The sequence below is a fragment of the Pseudorca crassidens genome, chromosome 7 (assembly GCF_039906515.1).
Source record: "Pseudorca crassidens isolate mPseCra1 chromosome 7, mPseCra1.hap1, whole genome shotgun sequence".
In the NCBI taxonomy this organism is placed as follows: domain Eukaryota; kingdom Metazoa; phylum Chordata; class Mammalia; order Artiodactyla; family Delphinidae; genus Pseudorca; species Pseudorca crassidens.
This window is the reverse complement of record NC_090302.1, coordinates 106,028,000-106,055,944: the sequence shown is the minus strand read 5'-3', so window position 1 is coordinate 106,055,944 and position 27,945 is coordinate 106,028,000. Positions and strand designations below refer to the sequence as shown.

Sequence of the window (27,945 nt, the reverse complement as noted above, 5' to 3'; positions counted from 1 at the left end):
GAACAAAGGAAAACATAAATGTAATTTCACCACAAGATAAGTACAGCCACTTTTACAGGAATCTAGGCAAAAGTGGAATCCATAAAAGTTCAACAAATCTGACTATGTAAGAATCAAAGGCTTCTACATGTATTTTTTTTTTCAGTTGAGATTCAGTGAAAAGATTGGTGGAAGCATTTACAACACAGCATTACTTTCACGGAAGTAAAAGCAATACAATAGTGGTCAAAGGAAATAAGCAGGAAGCTACACAAAAAGGTCCAAATGCTAAACATTTTTAAATGTTTAATCATCCCAGCAATCAAAGAAGTGTACATTTAAAACAAGACACAGTGACATTTTCCACCTATAAACCAGCAAAGAATAGTAAAATTACAGTATCTGGTACTGACGAGGGTACATTCCCATACTCTGGTGCTGCGAAGGAGAACCGACACTCCTATCTGGAGCACAATTTGGCCTTAAGCAATAAAAGCCCTGAAATGGTGCCTTCACTTTGACCCTACAATTCCACTTCCAGAAATTATTCTTAAGAAAGAATCATGAATGAGAAAAAAGATTTAATATCAAGAATGTCCACATTACAAAGTAAACCATTTAGTATAATAAAGTACAGTACATCTCTGTACTCCGCTGGCAGCTACAGTGACAGGTACTCTTACGCTGTATTCGTAGGAACTTAACTTGCCATCTGTAACAAGTCTTTAAAATATTCATATCTTCGACTCAGCAATTTCACTTTCTAGGAATGCATTCTATGTGAACAAAGATTTGTATTATTGATATAAAAATGTAATCACCAAGCATTCTTTATAACAGCAAAAAAAAATTATAAATTAAATGTCCACGATTAGGAGGAAGGTTAAATATTAAGTATGATAAATCCATGTCATTAATATGATTATCAGTCTGTCATTAATATGTTATCTCTCTGTCAATAAGCTTTTCAATCGTTTTAAATCAAATGGGAAAATGTTCACAATATGTGAAAAATACAGATTCCACTGTATGGAAGGAGGAGGTGTAAAAACAGGTTTTTTTGTGTTTTTTTTAAAACAGGTTTTTTAAAATAAGATCTTCAGATAGATTTTGCTGAAGAATCCTTCTGGAACAGTCAACTTGATGCACAAGTGCCTAGACCATAAACTAATTTCTCTAAGGGTTTCCATGCCTCAAGAAAATAAGATTTTCACCTTATGCTATGGAGGTATACAATTGATATCATTAGTGTAGACTCTAGTCTCCCTAAATGAGATAGAAAACTCAAGTAGAAGTTTGCTAAGCAATACGTAAATCAGCTTTATGACTCAGGCATCCAACTTCAACCTGCATGGGTGAATTCAACTTGAGACTCCGATTCTGTCATCCCTTTATCACTACTACCATCTTTCTGATTCATCAGGCCCCCTAACTTCATAATTCCTGTCTTTCTTGACTCATATGTTCCTTATCCTTTTTCAACTCATAAACTAAAGGGGTAGACTACATGACCTCAAAGATCCTTTGAGATTCTAGGACCCCGCTGACTTACAACTGCCTTGCACACAAAAAGCACATACATACTGTTTACTGGTGGCGGGGAGGGAAATATTACAAACAAATAAACTCAAGGCTATCCCCAAGACCTCCTTTTGTTTCACCTCCAAAATTTCAAGCATAATGCTTTCTTTTAAGGCCCTCCTTAATTTTCCACTGAATCCGATAATAATAATTTGGAGTCCTCACCAACTATCTTCTCCATTTTAAGCCACAATGTCTTTATACTTTACAGCTCCACTTCAGAAATAAAGGAAGTCAGGCTGGGAAGAGTAAGTCAAGGTTGGAAAAAACCCAGGATACAAAAAGATTTTATCAGTCTGGAATATCTAAGCAGATAACATTTAAAAGAGATAAAGGCAGGGCTTCCCTGGTGGCGCAGTGGTTGAGAGTCCTGTACCCCGATGCAGGGGACAAGGGTTTGTGCCCCAGTCTGGGAAGATCCCACATGCCGTGGAGCAGCTGGGCCCGTGAGCCATGGCCGCTAAGCCTGCGCATCCGGAGCCTGTGCTCCGCAACGGGAGAGGCCCCAACGGTGAGAGGCCCATGTACCGCAAAAAAAAAAAAAAAAAAAAAGATAAAGGCAGAGTTCAGGCACTTAGATCCCAAAACTACAAGGAAATGATTTAGCTTAATAACAGCACGCGCACACACACACACACACACACACACACACAGTTATGATTTTAGTTGACTATAATTTCAGTGAATCAAGAATATATGACTATCACCTGTTTTTCTGTTTTGTTTTGTTTTGTTTTTTGGTATGCGGGCCTCTCACTGTTGTGGCCTCTCCCGTTGCGGAGCACAGGCTCCAGACGCGCAGGCTCAGCGGCCATGGCTCACGGGCCCAGCTGCTCCGCGGCATGCGGGATCCTCCCGGACCAGGACACGAACCCGTGTCCCCTGCATCGGCAGGCGGACTCTCAACCACTGCGCCACCAGGGAAGTCCCCCCTGGTTTTTTTTTTAAACAAAATATAGTGTCAAAAACAAAAGAGTAAAAGTTACCCCACTCTGCACTCTGACACTGTATACTGAATACTGTACACTGTGCTGAGCGCCACACTTTAAGAGGAACATTAACAAAGTGAATGCAGGGCAGAGGACTAAGAAATTGGTGAGGGGATTTGAAACTGTCAAATAAGAAACAGCTGAAGGAAATGGGGATCGACAGCCTGTGGAGTAGAAGACCTAGGAAAAGGATGGTAATCTCAATGACCACAGAGGCCCTGAGAGTGAAGTAGATGAACCAAGGCGGCCGGCAGAGACCTTAGCAAAATGGAGGGCATATTTAGCATCTAAGGGAGATTACCACCATCAGAAATGTGAGCTCTACAGCACCAATGCCTATAATTTTTTCTTAAGAAAAGCCAGAAAAAGAGATTTTTATGTGAAATCTCTGCATTTCTGAAAGTTGGCTCCCAATGTAAGTCTTTGTGTAAGTTGGGTGGCCAAATGGTATGTGCACAGGCCTCACTTGTTCCATGCACACTAATTTGCAACTCGTGTCTTGGGAAACATGATGGCTGTCTTCCAACATCTGCAGAACTGTCAGAGGGAAAAGGAATAGACTTGTTCTACACAGCCCTAAAAGGTGACACTCACAGAAAGGCAAACTGCAGCTCAATAAGGAAAAGCATCCTAAAAACTAGTCTGCAAATTAGAATGGGCTGCCCAGAAAGGTTCACATCACTGTATTCTAAGAGGGACAGGTCAGTAAATGTTATTAGCCAATTCAAGAATGCTGCCTCTTACTACATCTGGTCAAATAACTAAACCTCCCCAAGCCTCAGTTTTCTTTCCTACCTTCCTCCCCCTCAAAAAAAGGAATACTGTTAACATTTAGCCTCTTATCTCTCAGAGTTACTATAAAGATCAAAATCTATGTGAGAAAAAAATATATGAAAGTATATGATCGCCAAGAACTATAGTAATTTAAGACATTATTGTAATCTACCATCATAATGTATTTATGCATGTCTTATCTCTCTTACTATACAGGCTAAGGGCATATTCCAAATCTAATTCATTTTTTAAATTCCTCAGAGTACCAAATGTTTGTTGAAAAAAGGTTTAAAAGGAAGTTGGAGGAGACAGGTAAAATGATGACAATGTAAGAGGATAAGATAAACAGCCAAAAAAGCAAACATCCAGGGGGTTAATCATTAATAACACTGATCAGCCTAAAAGGTATTGGGCACAGTCAAACGGAGAAATACAGAAAAGTAGCAACATGTGTGTGAAGGCGCGATACTTTAAGGCAGGCATTGGCAAACTACAGCCAGCTGCCTGTTTTGTAAATAGTTACATTAGAATACAGCCTTGCTCATTCAGTTATGGATTGCACGTGTGTATTATTGTATGTACATACTGTATATAGGTACTATATATCAATATATGTTGTTTTCAGTCTACAGCAGCAGAGCTGAATAGTTGCAAAGCCTAAAATACTCATTATTTGGCTGTTAACAGAAAAAATTTGCCTACTTTTCTATAAAAGTACTCCCAGGTTACAAACCACAGAACGCTGAGACATAGTTCATCTTCCCTATGGCTCCATCCCTGCGATTTTAATGGGTCATTTTGGTACACGTAAGCAAAATCCTACACTAAACATCATGACCTAAGAGCAGAGGAGGTAAATATGTCACTGAATGGGGTCTTCATATTCCTCTTATATACCCAAGATTATAAAATTTTTAATGCTGCTTCTTTTCCACCTAGTAATATCACCAGAGATCTGAAAAACTCCAGGTGTACAAGGAGTGTGGAACTGGTTCAAGCAGGAAAAGATCATGCTTAGAGGTGAGCCTCCCCATCTCTCTTGAGTTCTCGAACTCCGTCTGCTTGAGCTCCACTATTTCAAGGAACCTACAAATAGATGAAAAATCCTTTCTTTCCTCTTAGTTACCCTATCATTACCAGTTCTCAAAAGGAACAGCTGCCGAAAATTAAGAGGAAAAAAACAAAATGAAGATAAATATGTTAACAGAAGTTTCCTGAGCTAAACTTAATATCCAGCAGAAACTAGTGCACAGTTTTACGACTTTATGAAAGGTTCATATTCCTTGCCTCACTCTGAAGTAATTATATGCAAAGACATTCAAGCCTCTACCAACAGCAGATCAGGAGGGATCTTCATTTTTCTCCTAATACCTCAATCTCCTTCTGCTTCAGGCAGTATCTCCAACCCTCCTCCACCAGACCATCTACCAGTCTTGGCTCAGTTAGGGACGCCCACACACACACAGCCCACCACAGCCAAGGCCTCACTCCTGTACCGCCCTTCAGTGAGTTTTCAATCAACAGCCATCCTAAAGCCCTGAGGGAAAGGGCAGGCCCTTATCTAATCCCCATACATTCTTCTGATGGTGTCAAGCTATCCTTTGAATCTCCCCCCTTCACCCCCTGGAAGTCTACTTCTCAGGCTTAACTTTACCCCTGACTCATTTCTCTCAAACCTGTTTGCTTAAATTCTTTGTATTCACAGGTTAAAACTCTGAGGCCTAATCATAAAAAGATTCCAACTACACACGCTAAGCAGGTTTTCTTCGCCTTAGTAAAGTGAGGCGTGGGGACCTGAAGACGCAAGCTCGGCAATCGTTTGTCCAGTAGGTATGCCCCCCCGGAGAGCAGTGGCCATCTCTTCAAGTATTAAATAAACCATGTTTCAAGTATTCTGAAGATACACGATTTGAATCCTCTTCCGGAAAGCACTGAGGCCAGTTTCCCTCATATCAATATTTATGAGTACTAACGACTCCTCACAAGCAGAATATCAGGAAATTCCCACAGGAAAAGGTATTTTTAACACACCAAGTATGAGTTTAACAACATGGGTCTTCTTTCACCCTGAAATATTTAAAAGTCCCCTGGTAAAAGTTGGTGAGAACGCTGAGCTCCACTCAAGACTATCAGGACCACCCAGGTTACGATCCCAGGCACTCAGTACAGTTAGAATAACTGAACCAGAGTGCGAGACACTGGCTGAGCAAAATGGGGGTAAAGGCCGTCTTCGTGACTACAATGCACAGATCTTTTAAAAAACGTCAGAAAACATGGGGAGCCCAGCCTTCAAAAATGAAGCTACCTAAATTGGAGAAAGAAAGCGAGGAGAAGAAATATAAAGAGACCTCTTAGATAAACCACATATGGGGAAAAAAACGACATGTGCTCTGCCTCTCCTCCTCCAAACGAGTGGAACCGAGAGGACTTGATGAAGCCCCTTAGAATTTCTGAAAAGAAAAGAGGAGGGAGGAATTCATCAAATTCAAATCTTTTGAGAGCCACAAAAACTTAAAAAGGTTCTGAACCACTGGCTCAACGTGGAGAAGAGAAACAGCCTCTCTGCAGTCTGGCAGCCCTGCCCGGTCTCCATAGGGTTCCGGATTCGCACTGAACCGTGCCGGGTAATCCGAATAACTCGGCTAAGATTTTAGTCGTGTAGACGCGCACTCCGCAGCCCCTCTCCTGCCCAAGCAGCTTTGGGCCCACCGCTTCAGATCCTGGGCCCCAGGGCCCCAGAAGCACAGAACAGCAGCACCTGGACCCTTGGGCAGGAAGTGGCTATTCTGACTGTGGGCTCCTCATAAAAGGAGGTGAGCCTGGTGAAAAGAACCAGAGGAAGAGCAGCTGCTGGCGGCTGTGTCTGAATGCAGCGGAAAGCAGAACTGGGAGTGTGTGCACGCAGAAAAGGGGAGGGGGGGCAGTCCGGGAGGCCCCTTCGTGGACCGAAGATGCTCTGCACAAACAGCTGGACAAACACAGGAGGGGAAAGGAGGGGAGAGGGCTGCACAGCTGAGGCCGAGCCTTTAGAAAAAGGGGTAGAGGTGGGTGCGAGGTAACTGGGACTACAGGGGGTGTCTGGGGGTGGGGTGGTCACGTTTAGACCCCCCCAAACCCCCGAGGGGGCCCGCTACCCGTTACCCACCCCCCTCGCTGGTGGCTAAGGCTCTGGAAGTCCTCTCCCGAGACGTCTGAGAAGGCCTACTCCGAGGCTGCACGCCCCCGCCGCACCGGGCAGCAGCCTTTCGCCGGCTCCCGCGGCCCCAAAGCGGCCGGCCCCGGACGCGGCCGGCCCCGGGATCCCTACCACGAGCCCCTTCCGGGCTGCCGCCCCGGCTGCTCCGGGCTCCCGCCGCCGCCAGGAGTCCTACCGGCTTCCAGTTCAGGGACGAGCCGCCACCGCCGCCTGCGCGAGACTCAGGCTCCCAACAGCCGCTCTCGCCGCCTGCAGCCCGCCTTCCAGGCCGCGCCGGATCCTCAGCTCCCCCTGCAGGCTGGCAGCCATTTCCGACCAGCGCCGGCGGAACTTGCCGAAGTGCGCCGCGCCGGAAATGGCCGAACCCGGGCGCTCGCGAGCTGGGGGTGGGGGTGGGGGCGGGGGCGCGAGGAGAGCGTGGGGGGCGGGGAGTTGGCGGTGGGCGGGGGGAAAGGGGCGTGGCTGGGGCAAAGGAGCGGGGCGGGGCGTCAGCAACTTTGCCGACCGCGCCCGAAGGACCGCCAAGGCCTTGGGCACCGCGAGCGGCCACGCCGGGGATTGTTGGGAGACGCCCGCGTGGAGGAAGCCCGTGCCCGCCCCTCTGGGCCCTCAGACCCGCGTCCTACCAATGCTCCTAACCCTTTCCGAAAAACCTCTCCGGGGCTTGCGAAGAGAATGCTCCCGCCGGTTCTGGATCGCGTTCTGACTCCAGAACCTCAGCCGCTTGGAGCGGCCCGGTGAACTTTAGGTCTAAAAATAAAGCCATCCCCACAGAAAAGGCCTTCCTCAGTGAGCTTACCGGTCTCTGGCAATGGTCTGGAGTTGTGAAACACTCTGATTATTTAACAACAAAGAAAAGGCCGGACGGCGTGATGCCTAGGAAAAAAAATCCCGGAGGTTTGCAAAAACAATGGTTTAGTCCAGTCGTGTTGGCGTGGTCAACCAAAACTGGGAGGAAAAGGCGATGCAGTTTGAAATACTTAAGAGCCAACCCCTGTGAGCGGAAAAGCGCACATATTCCTACTGCCCTAAGAGACGCGTCGCTGTCAACTTCAAACTTGCAAAGTCAGGACAAAACTTTTTGTTTAACTGAAATGATGCGAGTGGGTTGAGGAACTCCACCAATCCTGGAAGACACACCTGATTATTAATGTTGACTCAGGAATGCGTTTAAGCCATTATCCGTAAATGCAATATGATGTAAGATCAAATTTGCTTCAACTTTCTTTAAACATGCTTTTGATTTCCAAAGGGCGGGGCTTCTACTCCAGGGTTTTCCAACCAGGGAACCCGACACACACCAGGATACAAAGAAGCTGGGGAGGCAAGGCAGGGGAGAGCTGGGATCCCCGTACTTGGGTGGTCTGTACGTTAGACAAACTGCACGCCCTGAGACCCCTCCACAGCTGCCCTGTCTCATCCACACACCTTTCCTGGTGGAGCCCAGAAGCTGACATGGGACAGTTTGGGCTAAGGTTTCCATTTGCAAAACAAAACTTTTCAAAACCTAGCAACCTGTTCTCCAGAGAACACTCTTCATCTCCCCAAACCCATCCACCCCTCCTTTTTCTGATCCCCCTTTTCTTCTCTCTTTCCTGACATCTTCTTACTCTTCCCTCTCACCACACTCTTACCTCTCCTTTTCCCTTTATTACTAAGGACAAACTTAAACCTTCAAAGTCGTACCACTGTCATATATGTACAAAAACAACCCCTTTCTGGGCTTCCCTGCTGGTGCAGTAGTTAGGAATCTGCCTGCCAATGCAGGGGACACAGGTTCGAGCCCTGGTCCAGGAAGATCCCACATGCTGCTGAGCAACTAAGCCCGTGTGCCACAAGTACTGAGCCTGCGCTCCAAAGCCCATGAGCCACAACTACTGAGCCCGTGTGCCACAACTACTGAAGCCCGTGCTCCTAGAACCTGTGCTCCACAGCAGAAGCCTGCACACCACAACGAAGAGCAGCCCCCGCTCACAACTAGAGAAAGCCCGCGCGCAGCAACGAAGACCCAACGCAGACAAAAATAAAGTAAATAATTATCACACACAAAAAAATTCCTTTCTAATTTTTACCAATTTTGTTGGGAAAAGTTGGAGGCAGGGAAGCAAAAATCAAAATGCTTTAAAAATCAAAAGAAATGAAATGAAATGAAAATGGGGAAAACTGTTCTGTTGCCCAAATATCAAGAATAGCCTGGGCTTCCCTGGTGGTGCAGTGGTTGAGAGTCCGCCTGCCGATGCAGGGGACACAGGTTTGTGCCCCGGTCCCCCGGTCCAGGAAGATCCCGCATGCCGCGGAGCGGCTGGGCCCGTGAGCCATGGCCACTGAGCCTGCGTGTCTGGAGCCTGTGCTCCGCAATGGGAAAGGCCACAACAGTGAGGCCCACGTACCGCAAAAAAAAAATAGCCTAAAGTTGTTCTTTTTTTTTTTTTTTCTTCACACTTTATCTTCTTGGCTCTCCTCCAGAGGTCTGTGGCAGCAGGCAGAAGTCTGGCAGTGTGGGAGGAGACGCAAAAGAAGCCCAGAAGCCAGGGCTGGTTCATCACCAAGCACTGGTTCATCTCCACGCGGACAAAAGAGGGCCTGCAGATAGCTGCTTCCTGGCGGACTCATCCTAAATGTCTTCTTCTACATCTGAGTGACTTAACATTGCTGCCCCTAACGCCGACTTATTTGATTCCAACAATAGTTCAAGGTTTAGGGTGAAAAAGGATACCCAACCAAAATTTGGTCAAACCTTGACATCCCTAGAGCCCTGGGTGCTGCTGAGCACCTGCCTCCTTTGGATCTTGTGAGCCTCTTTTCTCCCACAGTTCATCTCTCTAGCTATGATGTGGGCCACTTTCTTTTCCTCTCCGCGTTCTCTTCCTAGTATCATCTAAACCTCGAAGCAGATCCCTCACTGCATCGCCCCAGTCCCTATTTTCCAGCTGCACTGGAGACATCACCATCATCATCCTATGAATACCTATTTTATGAATACTAAGCTAAACCCTTCGTTGGCATTGTCTCAGTTAAATCCTTGCAGGGTGATATCAGCTTACTGATAGGGAACTGACATGTCAAGAGGCTAAATAAATAAGGTGCCCAAGGTCACAGAGTGAAGTGCAAAGTACAGATGGAACTCCAAGTCTCCCCAACTTCAAAGTCAATATTCTTGACCAGAACAATCTGGTTGTCTTACCAGGACCTTAAGCTTAATGTATCCCACACTGAACTCATCTTTATCCCTTCCCCCTATGCTCTCCTCAAATGCCCTTATTTATAATAGTGTGACCATTATCTTTCCTAACATAGAAACTCAAAACCTGGCATCATTTTTTTTTTTGGCTACGCCATGCAGCTTGCAGGATCTTAGTTCCCTCGGCAGTGAAAACACCGAGTCCTAACCACTGGACCAACAGGGAATTCCCCTGGTGTCATCTTTGACATCTCTCTTTACCTGCACGTTAAATCAATTTTCAAGACTTAAAGCCTTGATGTGTAGGATCTCTACAATCTGTCCTCTGCAGTCTCACACCTAGTTCCTGGCTTCAAGTCCTCTCCTGGGCTGTTGCCTTACTATTTTAAGTTCTGGCTCAGGAAATACAATCACATTCACAGGGGCTCTCCTCAAGAAAGAAAGCCAAGACAACAGGACATACAATGAAGCTCATCTTCACTGATATGAAACCTCTCAATATTATGACTTTTTACAACATATTGTAGGCTTCTAATAGCAGAAGCCTATGGATCTTCTCTCTAAAGCATGGTCATAGGGACTCAGCAGTGCCCAGTCTCTTTATTTTTGGTTCCAAATTTTAAATTCCCAGAAAAGAGGTATGACTGGCCTGGCTTGGGTCCCTTTTCCACCTCTCGATCCAACAGCCTTGGTTGAGCAGCGGGTGAACCTTGTCTAAATATAGCAGTTGGAGCCTCTCCTATAAATAGGGCTTGTTGGGCTTCCCTGGTGGCACAGTGGTTGAGAGTCCGCCTGCGATGCAGGGGACACGGGTTCGTGCCCTGGTCCAGGAGGATCCCACGTGCCGCAGAGTGGCTGGGCCCGTGAGCCATGGTCTCTGGGCCTGCGCGTCCAGAGGCTGTGCTCCACAACAGGAGAGGCCACAGCAGTGAGAGGCCCGCGTACCGCAAAAAAAAAAAAAAAACAGGGCTTGTTCCCAGAAAAGGAGGCATACACCATTCATTCATTTGTTCATTCATTCATTCATTCATTCCATCAATAAGTAGCTGAGCACCTACCAAAATATATGCAAGGTTCTTTCATATATGCAAAATGTCTAGAGCATGACCCTGCCCTCATGCCATGAAAGTCACAACATAAAAAGAAATCAGACTTCCCTCGTGGTGCAGTGGTTAAGAATCCGCCTGCCAATGCAGGGGACATGGGTTCAAGCCCTGGTCTGGGAAGATCCCACATGCCATGGAGCAACTAAGCCCGTGCACCTCAACTACTGAGCCTGCACTCTAGAGCCCACAAGCCACAACTACTGAGCCCGCGTACCACAACTACTGAAGCCCGCGTGCCTAGAGCCCATGCTCCACAACAAAGAGAAGCCACCGCATCGAGAAGCCCGTGCCCTGCAACGAAGAGTAAACTAGACCCCACTCGCCGCAACTAGAGAAAGCTCGCGCACAGCAACGAAGACCCAACACAGCCAAAAATAAACTATTTTTTTAAAAAATAAGAAATCACTAGATAAAATCATAACAATATTCACCCTTAAGAGACCATCAATACAATTATATGTAATGGAAGATAATTCACCACACCGTATATAAGCCTCTGGTGGTAAAAGTAATCAGTACTAACACGTACATGTTCAACAAAACCAGTCCATGGCAGCACCACTAGAAACAGACAGAAACAGAATAAAAACTACCCAAATGTCCATCAGCAGTAGACTAGATAAAGTATAGTGTATTCACACAGTGGAATACTTTACAGCAATGAGAATGAATGCTTTGCAAATATACACAACAAAATTGATGAATGTCTCAACGTTTAGCAAAAGAAGACAGACATGAAAAAGTATATAGGGTATGATTCCACTCATAGAAAATATGAAAACAGGCAAAACTAATCTACTCTTAGGAAGTAGTTACTGGAGGGGAACAAAAGGGGCTGCATGGGCACTGGTCCTGCTGTTTCTTGAGCTGGCTGCAGTTACACAGGTGCATTCAGTTTGTCCCAATCCATCAGGCTATACACTTTACATATGTGTCCTTTTCTATATGTATGGTATCCTTCAATTTAAAAAGTTTTTTAAATTAAGTAATTAATGGTTAAGGCAAGGAGCCTTTAATCACCCTTGAACACTGTTGCTATGTTTATCCTAGAGATGCCAATTACTGCTGGCCCCGTCCGCCACCTTCTTAGAGACCCTAAACCCATCAGCCTTTGGAAAGAGCCGCCACTCCTACTGCACGGCCTCCTCCCCTCCAGCCCCAGCTGACTGGACTTGCTCTCACCTGGACACTTGGGAGCCGGACACTTTGAAGCTGAGTCAGGTGATAGAGAGTGCTTCATCTAAGAAATTGCACAGATTTGAGGCAAAGAATTTCTGGACATATGCACTGTGATAAGCAAAGAAAGTTGATCTGCAGAAAAGAGAGCCAATACACAGAAGGAAGCAAACAAACCTGTGGGAGATGGAGGGACACGCCCCAGAGGCTGCTTACTCTCCAGCTCTGGTACGCATGCGCCCCACCTGCCACTGGGTATCCATCAGATTGCTCACGTAACCATACTAGCACAAAAAAGAAAACCTTACTTATTTAAATTAGTGTGAATAGGTTTGTTTGTGGCACGTATTACCTCATTTAGTCCCTATGACAACCCTACACAGTAAGTACCATGACGATTCCCATTTCTCGGAGGAGAAGACGGAAGCCCAGAGAGGACAAGTAACTTGTGCAAATCACACACCCGGTAGGTGATGGTGCCAGGATTTGGACCCAAGTAGTCTGATCCCGGAGCCTGAAATCTTAACAACTTGACTACACTGCAGTGCGAGGGAAATGCTGAAAATGGCAACGTGAATTGCATGTTGCGTTAATGGATTTAACTAAGGCATCTGATTCTGTTAAATGGAGAAATGATAAAAAAAGATTTAAAAACTGGCTGTCCGAAGAAGTTGGTAAGTACTTCTTTCACAAGGGAGTTACAGTTTGAGGTGTAGATGCCAGAGAAACATAAAATGCATATAATGTGACAAATTATACTAAGTAAGACTGTGTTCTTACACCAGGAAATTGTTTATTTAAAAAATTTCAGCAAAACGCTCTCTTAGCAGGTCCCCACTGATTACCTATTTTCCCCAAAATGTTAATACCCAGGAGAAGGGAGTTTTCATGCTATGGAAGGAGAAATTGATGATAAAAGTTACTGCAAGTCTCAGGGAGGGAGGTGCCAGTTGTCACTTTCCATGATAATGGTCAGGCCCACAGTCCACTCAGCAGAGCTTCTAGATCAATCACAACCAAGCCATTGGTGACCCCCAGCAACCTTCAAAAGGTATGATTCAGGAATTGTTAGTGAGTTTAAGTCAGATAAGAACTTGTTCTCTCCGTAATGCTTTGATTTTAAAAGAAAGTGCTGACAACCACTACTCAGGATCTTTCTATATATGACTGAGCAATTTTGTGGCTTATATTTAGAACAATGCATGACAATTTCTAGATTAGAGTTCCAAGGTTACTCTTCTCTTTGGTCCATCAATGCCAAAAAAGACAAAAGGTCATCTTCTGAGGCTCCACGGATAGCACTCTTTAGCCTGCTAAATGGCTCAGTCTGAAAGTCCTTGCTTTGAAGTTAAAAAGAGGCTGTTTTGTCATCTGGCAAAAGGTGGGACAGTTTGGGTGGTTTGCGATAATTTGTAGTAAGAACACTGAGTTAACCTGAGGTCCAAAACAAAGCGTGTATTACCGTCAAAAAGAGGATTTAACTCGTTTCCTCACTACCTTGCACGTGGCTGTGAAAAATAAGTTTTGCTAATAGGAACCTACTGTAGAGCACAGGGAACTCTATTCAATACTCTATAATGGCCTATATGGGAAAAGAATCTAACAAAAGAGTGGATATATGTATAGGTATAACTGATTCACTTTGCTGTACATCTGAAACTAACACAACATTGTAAACCAGCTGTACTCCAATAAAAAATTTGTTTAAAGAAAGAAAAATAAGTTTTGTACTAGTTTCACATCAGGAAGCTTAGCCTGAGGCAAACCTGTTGTCTACACAAGACGTGTAATCTATAATGACCAATTAACATTCTAAAAGTTACTGTCCCTCAAATATAATGTATCTGCCTCTAAGTTCCCTTCTTCCCTCAAAAGCCTTCTCCCCTGTGTGTTTTTATTCTCTGCTCACCATGTCAGCACAGCTTTGCCGAGGCAGTCACACTGGACGATCAGTAGATATCAAAATGCCATCAAAATTTCCTAAGCCTGCTCCTGGAAGTTCCAAATAGTGATGCAAATGTTCCCAAAGGCAAATATACAGGCACCTAACACTTGCCCTAAATTACGCCAGTAAGTAGTAAAAATGTGCCCAGTTAGGTACATGCCACAACATGGCATGAATGACTAGCTGAAGACCTTAATGCAGTGAGAGCTATAACCAGAAAAAAGACAAGTCAGGCCAAGCACTAGATGGCTGAGTTCCAATGTCACATTTGTAGGTAGCTCCACGACTCCAAAATTGTCCTAATACCAAAAGTTACTCATAGATTTAAAAAATCAACTGCTCACTACTTTCACTTAAAAACGCTTCCTGTAGGGCTTCCCTGGTGGCGCAGTGGTTGGGAGTCCCCCTGCCAATGAGGGGACACGGGTTCGTGCCCCGGTCTGGGAGGATCCCACATGCCGCGGAGCGGCTGGGCCCGTGAGCCATGGCCGCTGAGCCTGCGCGTCCGGAGCCTGTGCTCCGCAACGGGAGAGGCCACAGCAGTGAGAGGCCTGCGTACTGCAAAAAAAAAAAAAAAAAAAAAAAAAAGCTTCCTGTAAACAAGGCATTCCAACTGAAAATTAGCCAAGTGTCTCAGAGGTACTTAAAGAACGTCAATTAACATCTTAGTTAACCAATTTGCCTGGAAAATCAAAATTGAAAGAGCAATTCCCAAATGTAATCTTGCTCAAAACTTTTAAAATATATAACTTTTTAATAACATATGGGTTTATGTATTCTTTTTAAGTAGTTTCTGCCAACCAGATTTTCAAAAGAAAAATGTGGAGATTTTAAACCAATTCATGAAGGTTTGCAACAAGATTTTATTAAAGAGAAATACTATTTTCCCAAATATTCCTAAATATGAATTCTCAACCTAAATAGTGAGAGCATGTTGCTAGTGGTCCCAGTCGATCCCAGAACAAAATAATCATTGACCCCTTCCTCAACCCAAGCCTTCAGAAGCCTTGCAAAGACTATGCCACAGGTCAAAAATGGAACCAAATGAAAGTGTGACCACATTTCTACAAATACATCAATTCTGTGGTCCAAAACGAACAACCCAAAGCTCAACTCTAATGGATAACTCTAATGTCGGATTATTTCACCCTCTTGTTACAAAGGGACACACATCATTACGTTGTGTAGGTTATGATGAAAAGCATAACTGTAAGGTGAAGAGGTGATTATTTAGTAAAAGGATGGCTGATGTAAATAATCCAAAAACATTTTAACCATATATGAAAAATGCTAAGTATGAAAATCCTTTAAAAGTTCAAATACTACCTGCATTTGTATTATTTTTATGTACATTCAACTATGTTTCAATGATGCTCAATATTTCCTTATATTTCATATTTAATTAGCTTAAACAATAAGCATGTAAATGTTAGTAGGCACATAAATTAATAGCAAAACAATCACAAAAACTGATAAATTAAATATTTGCCAACTCTATGGCTTCCTTCCAGCTCCTGAGCCCAATTTTGTAAAATCGCTATCTTTATGTGTCAACCATTTCCATTTCTCCCTTTTTCACTTACTTTGAATGGACTATTATGTGTTTCTACATGATTCTCATAGTCATCTCTAAAGACATTCCATGTCTGTCTCAGTGGTTCCTGAATGACAGTTTTTTGTTTGTTTGTTTGTTTGTTTGTTTGTTTTGCGGTACGCGGGCCTCTCACTGCTGTGGCCTCTCTCGTTGCGGAGCACAGGCTGCGGACGCGCAGGCTCAGCGGCCATGGCTCACGGGCCCAGCCGCTCAGCGGCATGTGGGATCTTCCCGGACCGGGGCACGAACCCGCGTCCCCTGCATCGGCAGGCGGACTCTCAACCACTGCGCCACCAGGGAAGCCCCTGAATGACAGTTTTTAGATCAAGAACAAATGAAGTTTTCATCAGTCTACAGTTAAACGAGAAAAGCCAAGGCAAGTTAGTGAGTTTTTTTTTGTTTTTTGGTTTTTTGGGTTTTTTTTGCGGTATGCGGGCCTCTCACTGTTGTGGCCTCTCCCGTTGCGGAGCACAGGCGCCGGACACGCAGGCTCAGCGGCCATGGCTCACGGGCTTAACCGCTCCGCGGCATGTGGGATCTTCCCGAACTGGGGCACGAACCCGTGTCTCCTGCATCGATAGGCGGACTCTCAACCACTGCGCCACCAGGGAAGCCCGTGAGTTTTTAATAAAGCTAAATTTATTCAATTGAAAAGACTGTCCTTTGAGATTATGTCCTTTCCCTTTTCTTGTGCTAACATGTGTTTTTATGAAATGATGATAATGGTAAATGGCAGTTTTTTCTTTATCTTCCTTATATGATGAAATACTGAAACATACCTATTTTGCTCCCTACCACTATCAGTTATTTTTTATTTTACTAGTCCGTTAAATCCAAAAGTCAACTAACTACCAGTCTGTCTAAATATCTCCCTTCGTGGCATTTTAAAGTATAAGCCCACACAGACACAATCAAAAAAAATGTTTGTGGGGGCTTCCCTGGTGGCGCAGTGGTTGGGAGTCCGCCTGCCGATGCAGGGGACACGGGTTCATGCCCTGGTCCGGGAAGATCCCACGTGCCGCGGAGCAGCTGGGCCCGTAAGCCATGGCCGCTGAGCCTGCGCGTCCGGAGCCTGTGCTCCACAACGGGAGAGGCCACAACAGTGAGAGGCCCCTGTACAAAAAAAAAAAAAAAAGTTTGTGGAAAGACTCCTGTGTTGGCAGACCTCCAAAACGTCCCCAATGATCCCTGCCCCTGGTATTCACACCCTTGTGGTCCCCTCCCACTCTATACCAGGGATGGTGTGTGTGACCAAGAGAACACAGGAAAAGTGATGACGTGTCGCTCCTGAGATTAAGTTATACAAGGCTTTTCAGCTTTCACCATGGTTTGTCTCTTTCTTCCATCCCTCACTCTGGAAGAAGCCAGCTGCCATGTCATGAGCAACACTACAGAGAGGTCCTTGTGATAGGGAACTGAGGCTTCCTGCGCAAAGCCAGGTGAGTAAAACTGGGAGCAGACCACCCCAGCTCCAGCCAAACCTCTGGATGACTGCAGCCTAATGGAAAACCCTGAGCCAGAACGGCCCAGCTAAGCTGCTGCTGAATTCCTGACCTACAGACATTGAGATATAATAAATAGTTGTGTTTTAAATGACAAAGTGTGAGGTAATGTGTTATGGAACAATAAATAACTAATGCAACTCCTTTATCCTTCTTCAGCTACAAGATGAACAGCTCTCTAGCCCCAACACAGTGCCAAAACTGCTTAACATGTATTCATGCCTACATTGGGAGAGAGGATTAGTGAGGTCTTGTGATCTCCATTACTCTGGCTTTAGTTTGCTTACATCGACTTTTTCCTTCTCCGTTGCTTTTTCTACTTTTCTCATATTGACCTAAGTACTCAGTAAACTGAAGAATCCATCTCTAGCAAGGGAATCAATTCTACAAGTCTGTAGGCTTAGTTAAAGGAATCATCCTATGTAAATATGGTATTTTATAATATTTTAGAAATCTGGTAAATTTCTATTGACAGAATCCCTCACCTTGGCTGTCAGATCTTCACAAGCCCATCATTATCGCAACAGATGAGCATGTCTCATTCACAGAGAAAGCAGAAACAACAGACATAATCTCTTTTAAATTCCATCTTCCCACTTTTAAACCTATCTATAAATATTGGGGTGAAAAATTATTTTAGCAGCTGATGTCAGAGCTCCTCTTAGGGATAGAAAATGCCTTATTGAGGAAACTACCTTGATATGAATGAAGTTTTTTTTTTGTTGTTTGTTTTGCGGTACGCGGGCCTCTCACTGTTGTGGCCTCTCCCGTTGCGGAGCAACAGGCTCCAGACGCGCAGGCTCAGCGGCATGTGGGATCTTCTCGGACCGGGGCACGAACCCGTGTCCCCTGCATCGGCAGGCGGACTCTCAACCACTGCGCCACCAGGGAAGCCCAATGCTTGAAGTATGAAAGAAGAAAGCTAGACTTACAATAAAACTGAAGAAAAGAGAGAGCTAAACAGAGCTTTACATTAAAAAAAAGAAAGAAAAAAAAAAAGACCAAGGAGATGAGGACTGAAAGAGAGCAAAAAGGAGAGGAAATGGGACGGGGATAAGGAGAAATGGGGCTCAAACAACAACGTGGGAGGTAAAAGCTTGGGGAGAGAGCTCCAGGGACAGCAGAGCTGAAAGTAGGTTTACAATAGAAATATCTATTATTGGACTTTACATTGTTTGTGTTGCTAAGGACATAAAATCCCCTAAGCCTTCAGTAATATCTGACACATGCACAAATGCCTTAGGTGAGTGATTTGGAGGGAAATCCAGGAAAAAAAGATCGGGGGCGGGTCTGAGTTCTACAACTGGGTCAGCGTGGAACCAAGGAATAAGAACAAGGGAATTGAGTTACAAGTGACATGAAGAATTTAGTGGAAGCAGAAATGCAAAAGCCAAAGGAGCCATAAAATCAGCTCCCAGGAATTAACAGAAATCTTGGAGCAGGCATTGAAGGCCCCAATGGATGTGGGATGGGGACAAGCTAACTTCAACACTTAAATCTCAAAAGAGAATGCTACTTTAGCTGACATCTGGGTACATATTCACGGATTCTCCTCTCATCTGTTCTGGCTTTTGACAAAGAAGCCCCAAAGTGGCACTACTTTTTTTTTTTTTTTTTTTTTTTCGGTACGCGGGCCTCTCACTCTTGTGGCCTCTCCCATTGCGGAGCACAGGCTCCGGACGCGCAGGCTCAGCGGCCATGGCTCACGGGCCCAGCCGCTCCGCGGCATGTGGGATCTTCCCGGACCGGGGCACGAACCCGTGTCCCCTGCATCGGCAGGCAGACTCTCAACCACTGCGCCACCAGGGAAGCCCTCTACTTTTAACCTAGACCTTTCTTCTGAGCTCTTAAGCCAAACTGCCCACTAGACATCTTGTCCTAGGTATTGCACAAACCCAGCCTTCCAAACCAAAGTCATAGAGACTATTAACAAAATGACCATTTTCTCTGTCTTCGCCAATTCTTTTTCTTCCTAGTAACCATTTTCATCATTTTTTTTTTTTTTTTGGCTGTGCTGCAGAGCTCATGGGGTCTTACTTCCTCAATGAGGGATGGAACCCGTGCCCCCTGCAGTGGAAATATGGAGTCCTAACCACTGGACCGCCAGGGAATTCCCCCATTTTCATCATTAATATCAACTGTTATCCTCCTGTCTCCCTGTCCACTGTGTCCAACTGGCTATCAGAGTTTGATATCCAGAATCCTATGTCCACCTCTCAGTCCTGCTCCATCCCTCATGACCCCAGGCCTTTAGAGCCACATGGGCCTGGGTTCAAATATTAACTATGCCATAAACTTACCAAGACTATTCTTGGCCAAGTTCCTTAACCTCTCTGACCTCAGGTTTTTGTGATAATTAAATGCAAAATGGCCAGCACACAGCTGGAATTCAACAAAGATTCTCCTGCGTCCCCTTCCTTCAGGTCTTCTTCATCACCTGGTCTAATGCAACGTCCACCTCGTTGGTCTCTTCTGCCCTTTCTCCTCCAAGATGCCCTACAGTTAAATTCTCTAGAAAATAATATGATGCTATCATCTCTTTGCTTTAATATCTTCAACGTTTCTTTTTTCATATGGAACAAAGTCCAACTGCCTTCCTGTCCCTTCTCCCCCATCCTGGTTACTCTAAAATATTGAGTCTTCACCAGCTACATCATATACATATTGGCTTACATCTCCACACATGTTGATCCCTCTGGTTGTAATTCCCTTCCCACACCAAGTTGTTCTGTCCAACTCGCAAGCTTCTTCATCCCCTCAAGAACTTTTTCAAAAGCTGTCACTTAACACGACAACGAAAACTCGGGCAACAAAAGCAAAAATAAACAAGCTAAAAAGCTTCTACATAGCAAAGGAATCAATAAGTTGAAAAGCCAACCTACAGATTAGGAGAAAATATTTTCAAACCACATATCTGATAAGGGTTAATATAAAAGATATATAAAGAACTCCTAAAACTCAGTGGCAAAAAACAAACTACCCAAATAAAAAATGGGGAAAAACCTAAACAGACATTTTTCCAAAGACGGCATACAGTCAACAAGTACAAGAAAGGTGCTCAACATCACTAATCATCAGGGAAATGCATATCAAAACCACGAGATGTCCCCTCACACGTGTTAGGATGGCTACCATCAAAAGACAAGCAATAACAAAATGTTGCCAAAGATGTTGCCAATAACAAAAGACAAGCAATAACAAAATGTTGCCAAAGGGAACCTTTGTGCACTGCTGGTGAGAATGTAAATTCATCCAGCCGTATGGAAAACAATATGGAGGTTCTTCAAAACACTAAAAACAGAACTATCCTATTCTGGGTATACACCCAAAAGAAGTGAAATTAGTACCTCAAAGAGGTACCTGCACTCCCATGTTCACTGCAGCATTATTCACAATAGCCAAGATATGGAAACAACCTAATTGTCCATTGATGGATACACACAATGAAATATTATTCAGCCTTTAAGAAGATGAAACTCCTGCCATTTGTGACAACATGGATGAACCCAGAGGACATTATGTGAAATGAAATGATCTAGATGTGGGAAGATAAAAACTGCATGATCTCACTTAGATGTGAAATCTAAAGACGTCGAATACATACAAGCAGAGAGTAAAATGGTGGTTTCCAGAGGTGTGGAGGTGGGGCAAACAAGGAGATGTTGGCCAAAGGGTACAAAGTTGCCATCATGTAGGATGAAGAAGTCTAGAGATCCAGTGTACAGCATGATGACTGTAGTCAGCAATACTGTATTGAATACTGGAAATTTGCTAAGAGGTTAGATTTCACCACAATACAAGGTTAACTATTCTGGGGCAAGGAAACGGTACGATAATTAGCTTGACTATCATAACCGTTTCAGTATGTACATGCATACAAAAGCATGTTGTACCCCTTAAATATACACAATTTTAATTTAAATTTTAAAAAATTTAAAAGCTGTCACTTAAAGGGTGACACCTATCTTAACTGGTTCAGATTTTTTTTAAAAAACTACTGTCTATGCCTACATACACATACAAACACACATAAAGGGAAAAGAGAAAATGATAAAACAAGTGCAGATGTGATAAAATGTTAAAACTTGGTGAACCTGGAGAAGAATCATTTGGAACTTAAAAAAAGGTGCAAAGCTATATAATTCTGACTTTTATGTAAGTTTGAAATTATTTCAAAAGAAAAACAAAGCATGATGCAATCTAACCATGAGGTAACAATCAAACAAACCCATGCTGAGGAACGTTTTACCAGACAACTGACCTATAATCTAAAAATGTCAGTATCGGCCTTCCCTGGTGGCACAGTGGTTGGGAGTCCGCCTGCCGATGCAGGGGACACGGGTTCGTGCCCCGGTCCGGGAGGATCCCGCATGCCACGGAGCGGCTGGGCCCGTGGGCCGTGGCCGCTGGGCCTGCACGTCCGGAGCCTGTGCTCCGTGACGGGAGAGGCCACGGCAGTGAGAGGCCCACGTACGGCACACACACAAAAAAATGTCAGTATCATGAAAAAAAGAAAGGAAGGAAGGAGGGGAAGGCTGAGGAAATGTTCTAGATTAAAGGAGACTAAACAAATATGACAAGTAAACATAACATGTAACCCTGAGTTGGATGTTAGATTGAAAAAATTTGCTATAAAATACATTATTGGAACAAGTGGTGAAATTAGAAGATGGACTCTTTACTATATAATAGCATTATAGCAATATTAAACTTCCCGAATCTGAAAACTGCACTGTGGTTACCTAAGAGAAGGTCCTTGTTCTTAAGAGATACATCCTGAGGTATTTAGGGGCAAAGGATGATGATGTCTGTAACTTTAAAATGTTTCAGCAAAATTAATAGTAACAATAATAGTGTGTGTGTGTGCACGCATGTGTGTGTGTGTAACTAGAGAAGACCAAATACAGCAAAACGTTAACAACTGGTGAATCCGAGTTAATGTTTACCATTCTTGCAACTTCTCTGTACATTTGAAATTTTTTCAAAATAAAAAGTTTTTTAAAAAGCTATCAGTTAAGTGAAACCTTTTCCCACTCTCTCAGATAGAATTAATGCCTCCTCTAAGCCGCTGTGGTTTTATTTTTACCCTAAAATGCTCACATTGGGTTGTAATTATTTGTTTAAGCATTTGTCTTATTCTATTAGATTGAGAGCTTCTTGAGGCAGGAACTTAAATTGCCTTTTGGAATTTAATCATGGGAGGAGTATTCTAATTCAAGGCAATTTTATGTTGCTGTCACGGTATTACTGGAGTACTCTGATGCTACAGTTTGGGCTCACAGCGAAACATGGCTGGACATTCTTGAGATGAGAACTAGAACAGAAAATGAACCTTTGGTTCAGAGCAAAGCACAGTGCTGGAGTTAATCTGATCAATGTACCTGTTCTGTCCCTGTATGGACCCTTCTGCAGGCACAGCTGGGAAGCCCACCACTGGTTCCCAGACGGGCACACAAAGCCACTACAGGAGGAAAAGGTCTTATGAAAGCTGGAGCTGACTGCCCTTGATGCCTGGAATACAACCCCCGGCATTTCTGTCTTATCGCTCCTGACACACGTATCACAGGAGGGCAGCCCCATCCTCAGTGGGCCAGAGGTCTGATTATAAAACTCATGAGTTAAGAGATCAAATGGTTGGAAAATGAAGGATAAACCATGCTATTCCCATCTCCCCAGTTTGCTTTGGTCAAGAACATAGAAACTTCCTGTCTACAGTATTGAGGAGACACCTTCTATTCTTTGCCCACTTCCCTTATTTATTCCTCCTCCAGGAAGAAAAAATTACTTCTGTGATTGATAAGACTAGGTACAGGGTCATTATACACTCACTGCCCGTGCTCCTGCTGAGTTTCTCTCTCAGAACTGTCTATCCCACAGGCCATATACTTTCTTCTCTGTTCATGCAGTAGCGGTAAAGCAGTTTCCTGTGACTTAGCCTATGTCTAGGGGGGAAGTTCAGTTCACGCAGGAAGAAATGAGATTCCTGTTTTGTCCTTGGGTCCCAGCTACATCCTCCAGACCAGCTTAAGCAGCAAAGAAGGTGGTATTTGAATCCCAGTCTGTTTCCTCTGTCATCTGGTTCAGGACTCAGAAAAGAAAAGGACATGAAGGCCCTCTCAGAATCCCAACAGAAGATCAAATTCTTCTAATCTTTGGATCTCAGTGCCTCTCGTGGTGCTTGTTCTATGACGAACCTTCAATAAATTTTTGTTGTCTTAAACTCAAACAGTGTGACACACATGGGCCCATAGCTGCTCACAGCTATAATCGGGGTGGTGGTTGTTTTTTTAAAATTGTACAAAGTGATTTTTGAAGCTTTTCTAGATTGGTTGCAGGCTCTGAGGCTACAAGGAAGCAGGCTTTGGTTAGCAGAGGGGAGAGAGCTGTGTCTTTATGCTTTGCTAGGGTTGCGATACCAGAGACTGACATCCCAGGGGAGCTGTCAAACAGCTTGACAGTTCTAGCAAGAAGGCGGTAGAAACACAATTTTAGCAATAATAATCCAACAGCTTTTGAAATGTTCCTTTACCCTTGAAACGCCTTGTGTTGCTGAAAGTCTATTCATTACTGATCATTCATCTGTAGCAAGTCATCTCTTTATGGCTCTGTACACGGAAGTGACAGCACTGAGAGAATACTGGCAGAGAGACAAAGGCTCCTAGGCACAGTAGGAGAGTCAGAAAGGTGACAGTAAACAGCAGCTGGAAGAGGTGGGAGATTAAAAAAAAAAAAATAGAAAAGGGGGAAGCTACAAGAAAATCATCTTACCCAAGGGGGCTTTGGTTTTTAAAGGGGACACCATGGCCCATAGACATTTTTACTGGGACCATCATGGCTGGTGCTTCCATCTTCTTTGGACCCTTCCTCTTTTCTCATCCGCGAATTTCCTTCCTTAATCATCCCCTTGCTCTCCAGGATGTCCAACCTCTCCCTGTCTCTGCCACATCCTTCACCTCAACCTACAAACATGCCCAAGGTCCTTACATCCCCAGACACCTCAAAACCTACCCTGCAGCCATCGCCCCCCTTGCCTTCTCATCCCAGCCTGTTCCACTGCCACCCAAAGCATGGCCTGCAGACCAGCGGTATCAGCCCCGGATGGGAGCACGTCGGAAATGCAATTCTCAGACCCACCCCTGACCTACTGAATCAAAACCTCTGTGCGTGAGGGGGTCCAAGGTCTGTGCTGTGACACGCGCCGCGGGTGATTCTGAGGCACACCCGAGAAGCACCATCTTGGATTGCCTGCCTCTGTCGCTTTCATGTTTGACTCCCCAAGGCTCTGGCTTGGCCTCTTTTCTCCTTGAGCTTCATCCTTTCCCTAAGTGATCTCAGCCACCCAAAGGTTGACTTGGTTATTTGTCTGTTTAAACACAGGTGTGAGTAAATCTGAGGATCCCCCCCCCATCCTTGGCCTCTTCTCTGAGCCCCCAGAATGGCTGGTAGCTTTCTGGAACTTTCTGCCAAAAGGGTGCACAGTTTTCTAAACTCAGAATGTCTAAAATGAACCCAATATCTGCTCCTACACCCACTTTATATTGATTTTAATAATCTGGGCTGTAGGGCAGCTCTGCCCCCAACATGGTCATTTCGACTCTCCTCTCACCTCCTTCCGGTCAGTTTCGTGTACAGACAGTTCTATGTCCACCAGCGCCCCAGTGCGGGCCCTGTCAGCTCTCATCTTTCCTAATCAGTTCATCCTTCAGCGGCCACCTCGTGACCTCCTTGGTTAAATCCCTTTAATGAATCCCCGTTGTTCAGATGCTAACTTCTAAGCCCCTAAACAGGCCTCGCCTTCTATTTCCCATCCATCTCCCTTCCATAAATTCACAACAGATATTTCAGTAATACCAAATCACCTCCAGTTCTTGGAATGGCCCGTGCAGCCTCACAACTATGTATCCCAGCACATCCTGGCACCTGATTCTGACGCCTTCTGCATAACTTCCCACCTCGGCTCGTCTTCCTGGCCAGCTTCTATTCATCCTTCCAAAGCTCACTCAGATGTCGATTCCTCTGTGAAGTCTTCCTCACCCTATGGAGTACTCACTCTTGTCTGTCTCTTTTACAAGACTGCAATATCTTGATGTTCAGGAGCCTGCCGTGTGTGCCTCTGTATAGCCAGCACCATGCATAGGCCCCGACCCCTGGGGGGTTTCATAAAATTCCCTCACTCAACAAAAACGTACTGAACACACATTATGTGAGGAACATTGTGGGTACAATAAGCAAGACAAAAAATACCTCTGCCCTCCCAGAATTTATCCTCTAATGAGGAAACTAACAAGTAGGCAGATAATCTTAACACTGTACTCAATTCCATGAGAGGGAAAAGTTTAGGGAGTTACATGCGGGAACACCTAATTCAGTTTGGGGGTAATCTTCTGGTGCTTTTGGTAATATATGCAGAGTCTTCGGACTCTGCAAGGAAAAATTGTTACGTGTTTTTTTTTTTTTTTAAAGAACATCAACAGCAAATTGTTGTTATTACCAATAACAGGCATATTTGTCCCTCCTAAATAATTCTCCCTCCCTCTACTTAATTCTGAAAAGAAAAAAATGTGAAAATAACTCTGTCCCCGGTAGCTGCTATACAGGTAAGCAGGAGGCCCTGGAAGACTTTGCTTTTAAACAGAGCTGAGGAAGCAGTAAGTCCTTTGGCTGCTGACAGTAACAATAAGGGTGCTTAATCACTGTCTACCTTAAACGAGCTTCTTGAATCTTCAGGAGCTCTGTCAGCCTACAGAGGTAAGAAAATGCTAAAAGGCAGAGCCACAATACGAAAGTTACCTGCAGAGGTCTCTTCCCCTCATCCATTTCACACCCTTTGGACCACAGGAAGTAGAACTTGTGTTTCAACCATTCAGCAAACTAGGTTTGCCTGTCCTACACTTTTCAGAGAGGAACATCAGTTCTGATCTCCAATGCACTATGAAAGGACACCGAGGTATGACACATGCCACTTGTGGGTGAGCCTGCCTTCTTCAAACTGATGAAAACACATGAAAGGACATGTGACTAAACTGAGCAAGGCTTATATCCACCATACACTGACAAAAATATCTGCTTAAAGGAAGAATGTAATTTGTACCATTTGGGAGTTCTCTAGGGTTATGATTTGTTGCCTCTCTAGCTTTTTGCTCAATTTCAAGGTATATTCATCACTAGCAAGCAACTTAACTGCAAATATCCTAGGTCAGCCGTTCTCAAACTTAAGTAAGCATCAGAGTCACCCAGAAGGGTTGTTATAATGCAGATTTCTGGGTCCCACCCCTAGAGTTTCTGATTCAGTAGGTTTGGGGTGGGACTGAGATTTTCTAGTTCTAACAAATTCCCAGGGGATGCTGCTGCGGCTGACCCAGGAACCACACTTTGAAAACTGGTAAAGTCAGGAGTATAAGTGCTATACCTGACGATCGTTACCGCCAGGAGAGAATAATCTGATCTGCCTTAAGAAGACCATATGGTGGGACTTCCCTGGTGACCCAGTGCGTAAGACTCCGCACTCCCAATGCAGGGGGCCTGGGTTCAATCCCCGGTCGGGGAACTAGATCCCACGTGCGTGCTGCAACTAAGAGTTCACATGCCACAACTAAAAGATGCCGCAACTAAACGTGCCGCAAAGAAGATCCTGTGTGATCACACACGAGCCTGCCTTCTTAGTCACACATGATTCTGGGTGTCTCTGAGAGGGTCTTTTTTTTTTTAATATTTATTTATTTATTTATTTGGCTGTGCTGGGTCTTAGTTGCAGCATGCGGGATCTACGTTGTGGCATGTGGGGGTCTTTAGTTGTGGCATGAGGGATCTAGTGCCCTGACCAGGGATGGAACCTGGGCCCCCTGCACTGGGAGCACGGAATCTTAGCCACTGGACCACCAGGGAAGTCCCCTGGGCCTTTCTGAAGGAGATTCACATTTAAATCAACAGACTGAGTAAAGCAGATTGACCTCCCTAATGTGGGTGGGCCTCATACAATCAGGTGAAGATCTGAATAGAACAAAAAGGCTGAGTCAGAGGTAACTCTTTCTGCCTATTTATCTGGGACATCAGTCTTTTCCCCACCTTTGGACTTAAACTGAAACACTGGCTCTTTTTGGGTCTCAGACTTGCCAGCTTTTGGAGAGAACTTAACACCATCAGTTCTCCTGGTTCTCAGGCTTTTGGACTCAGACTGGAATTAAATCATCAGCTCTCCTGGGTCTCTGGCTTGATGACTGAAGATCTTGGGACTTCTCAGCTTCTACAACTGCATGAGCCAATTCCTTATAATAAATATCTTTCCATATATATATATATAAACACACACTCAGACACACACACACACCCTATTGGTTCTGTTTCTCTGGAGACTCCTAATATAGCACTGGACAAAAATCTCTTTCTAACTCACTTCTTTTCTTCTTTAATTTATACTTCATTAAAAATCAGCACTATTCCTAGCAACCTCTACCAAGGTTCCTTTAAAGGATGTCTGTAACTTGACATTTTGGTAGAGGTGATTCAGATTCAATGATTCACCGGTGATTTCAGCCTTATTGTGCTGACAGCCCTGGAAGTGATGTCAGGTTTGAGACTTGCTGGAAGGGAAACACATGCTCACTTATTACCCATTGTAATGTTGAATTTTCTCTATTACTATCAGAGAATAAAGACGTTAGAGGTGATACCAGAAGCAGAAACAGCACCCACAGTCTCTATGATTTGCGAGGATCTTCTTTCATTTCTGTCCTTCGTCTTGAATCTTCTATGTGTCCTCTACAAAAATGACAGGGTTTTCTCCTCTTCGTTGCCCGCTAACTTTGTACAACACACACATTCCTTCTCAAACTTCTGAAAGCTTGTAGATGTACTTTTGAAAGTCAAGAGGCGATGGAGGACAAATCAGTTAATAAGAGTAACTTGGAGAGAAGCATATGATA

The 27,945-nt window shown here is 44.4% G+C and overlaps 1 protein-coding gene across 5 annotated transcripts in view; it reads right to left on the bottom strand.

Annotated features, from left to right (window-relative positions):
• EXTL3 (exostosin like glycosyltransferase 3) overlaps positions 1–27,945 on the bottom strand; it is a 127,804-nt gene that overhangs the window by 56,784 nt on the left and 43,075 nt on the right. Inside the window, exon 1 of one of the 5 annotated variants that reach the window (XM_067745275.1) lies at positions 6,631–6,840. The exons of 3 other annotated variants lie outside the window; for them this stretch is intronic. The gene's annotated coding sequence lies outside the window, so the exon portion shown is untranslated. Of the gene's footprint in view, positions 1–6,630; positions 6,841–27,945 lie in introns of those variants that run through there. One more of the 5 variants, XM_067745274.1, reaches the window with a different exon arrangement.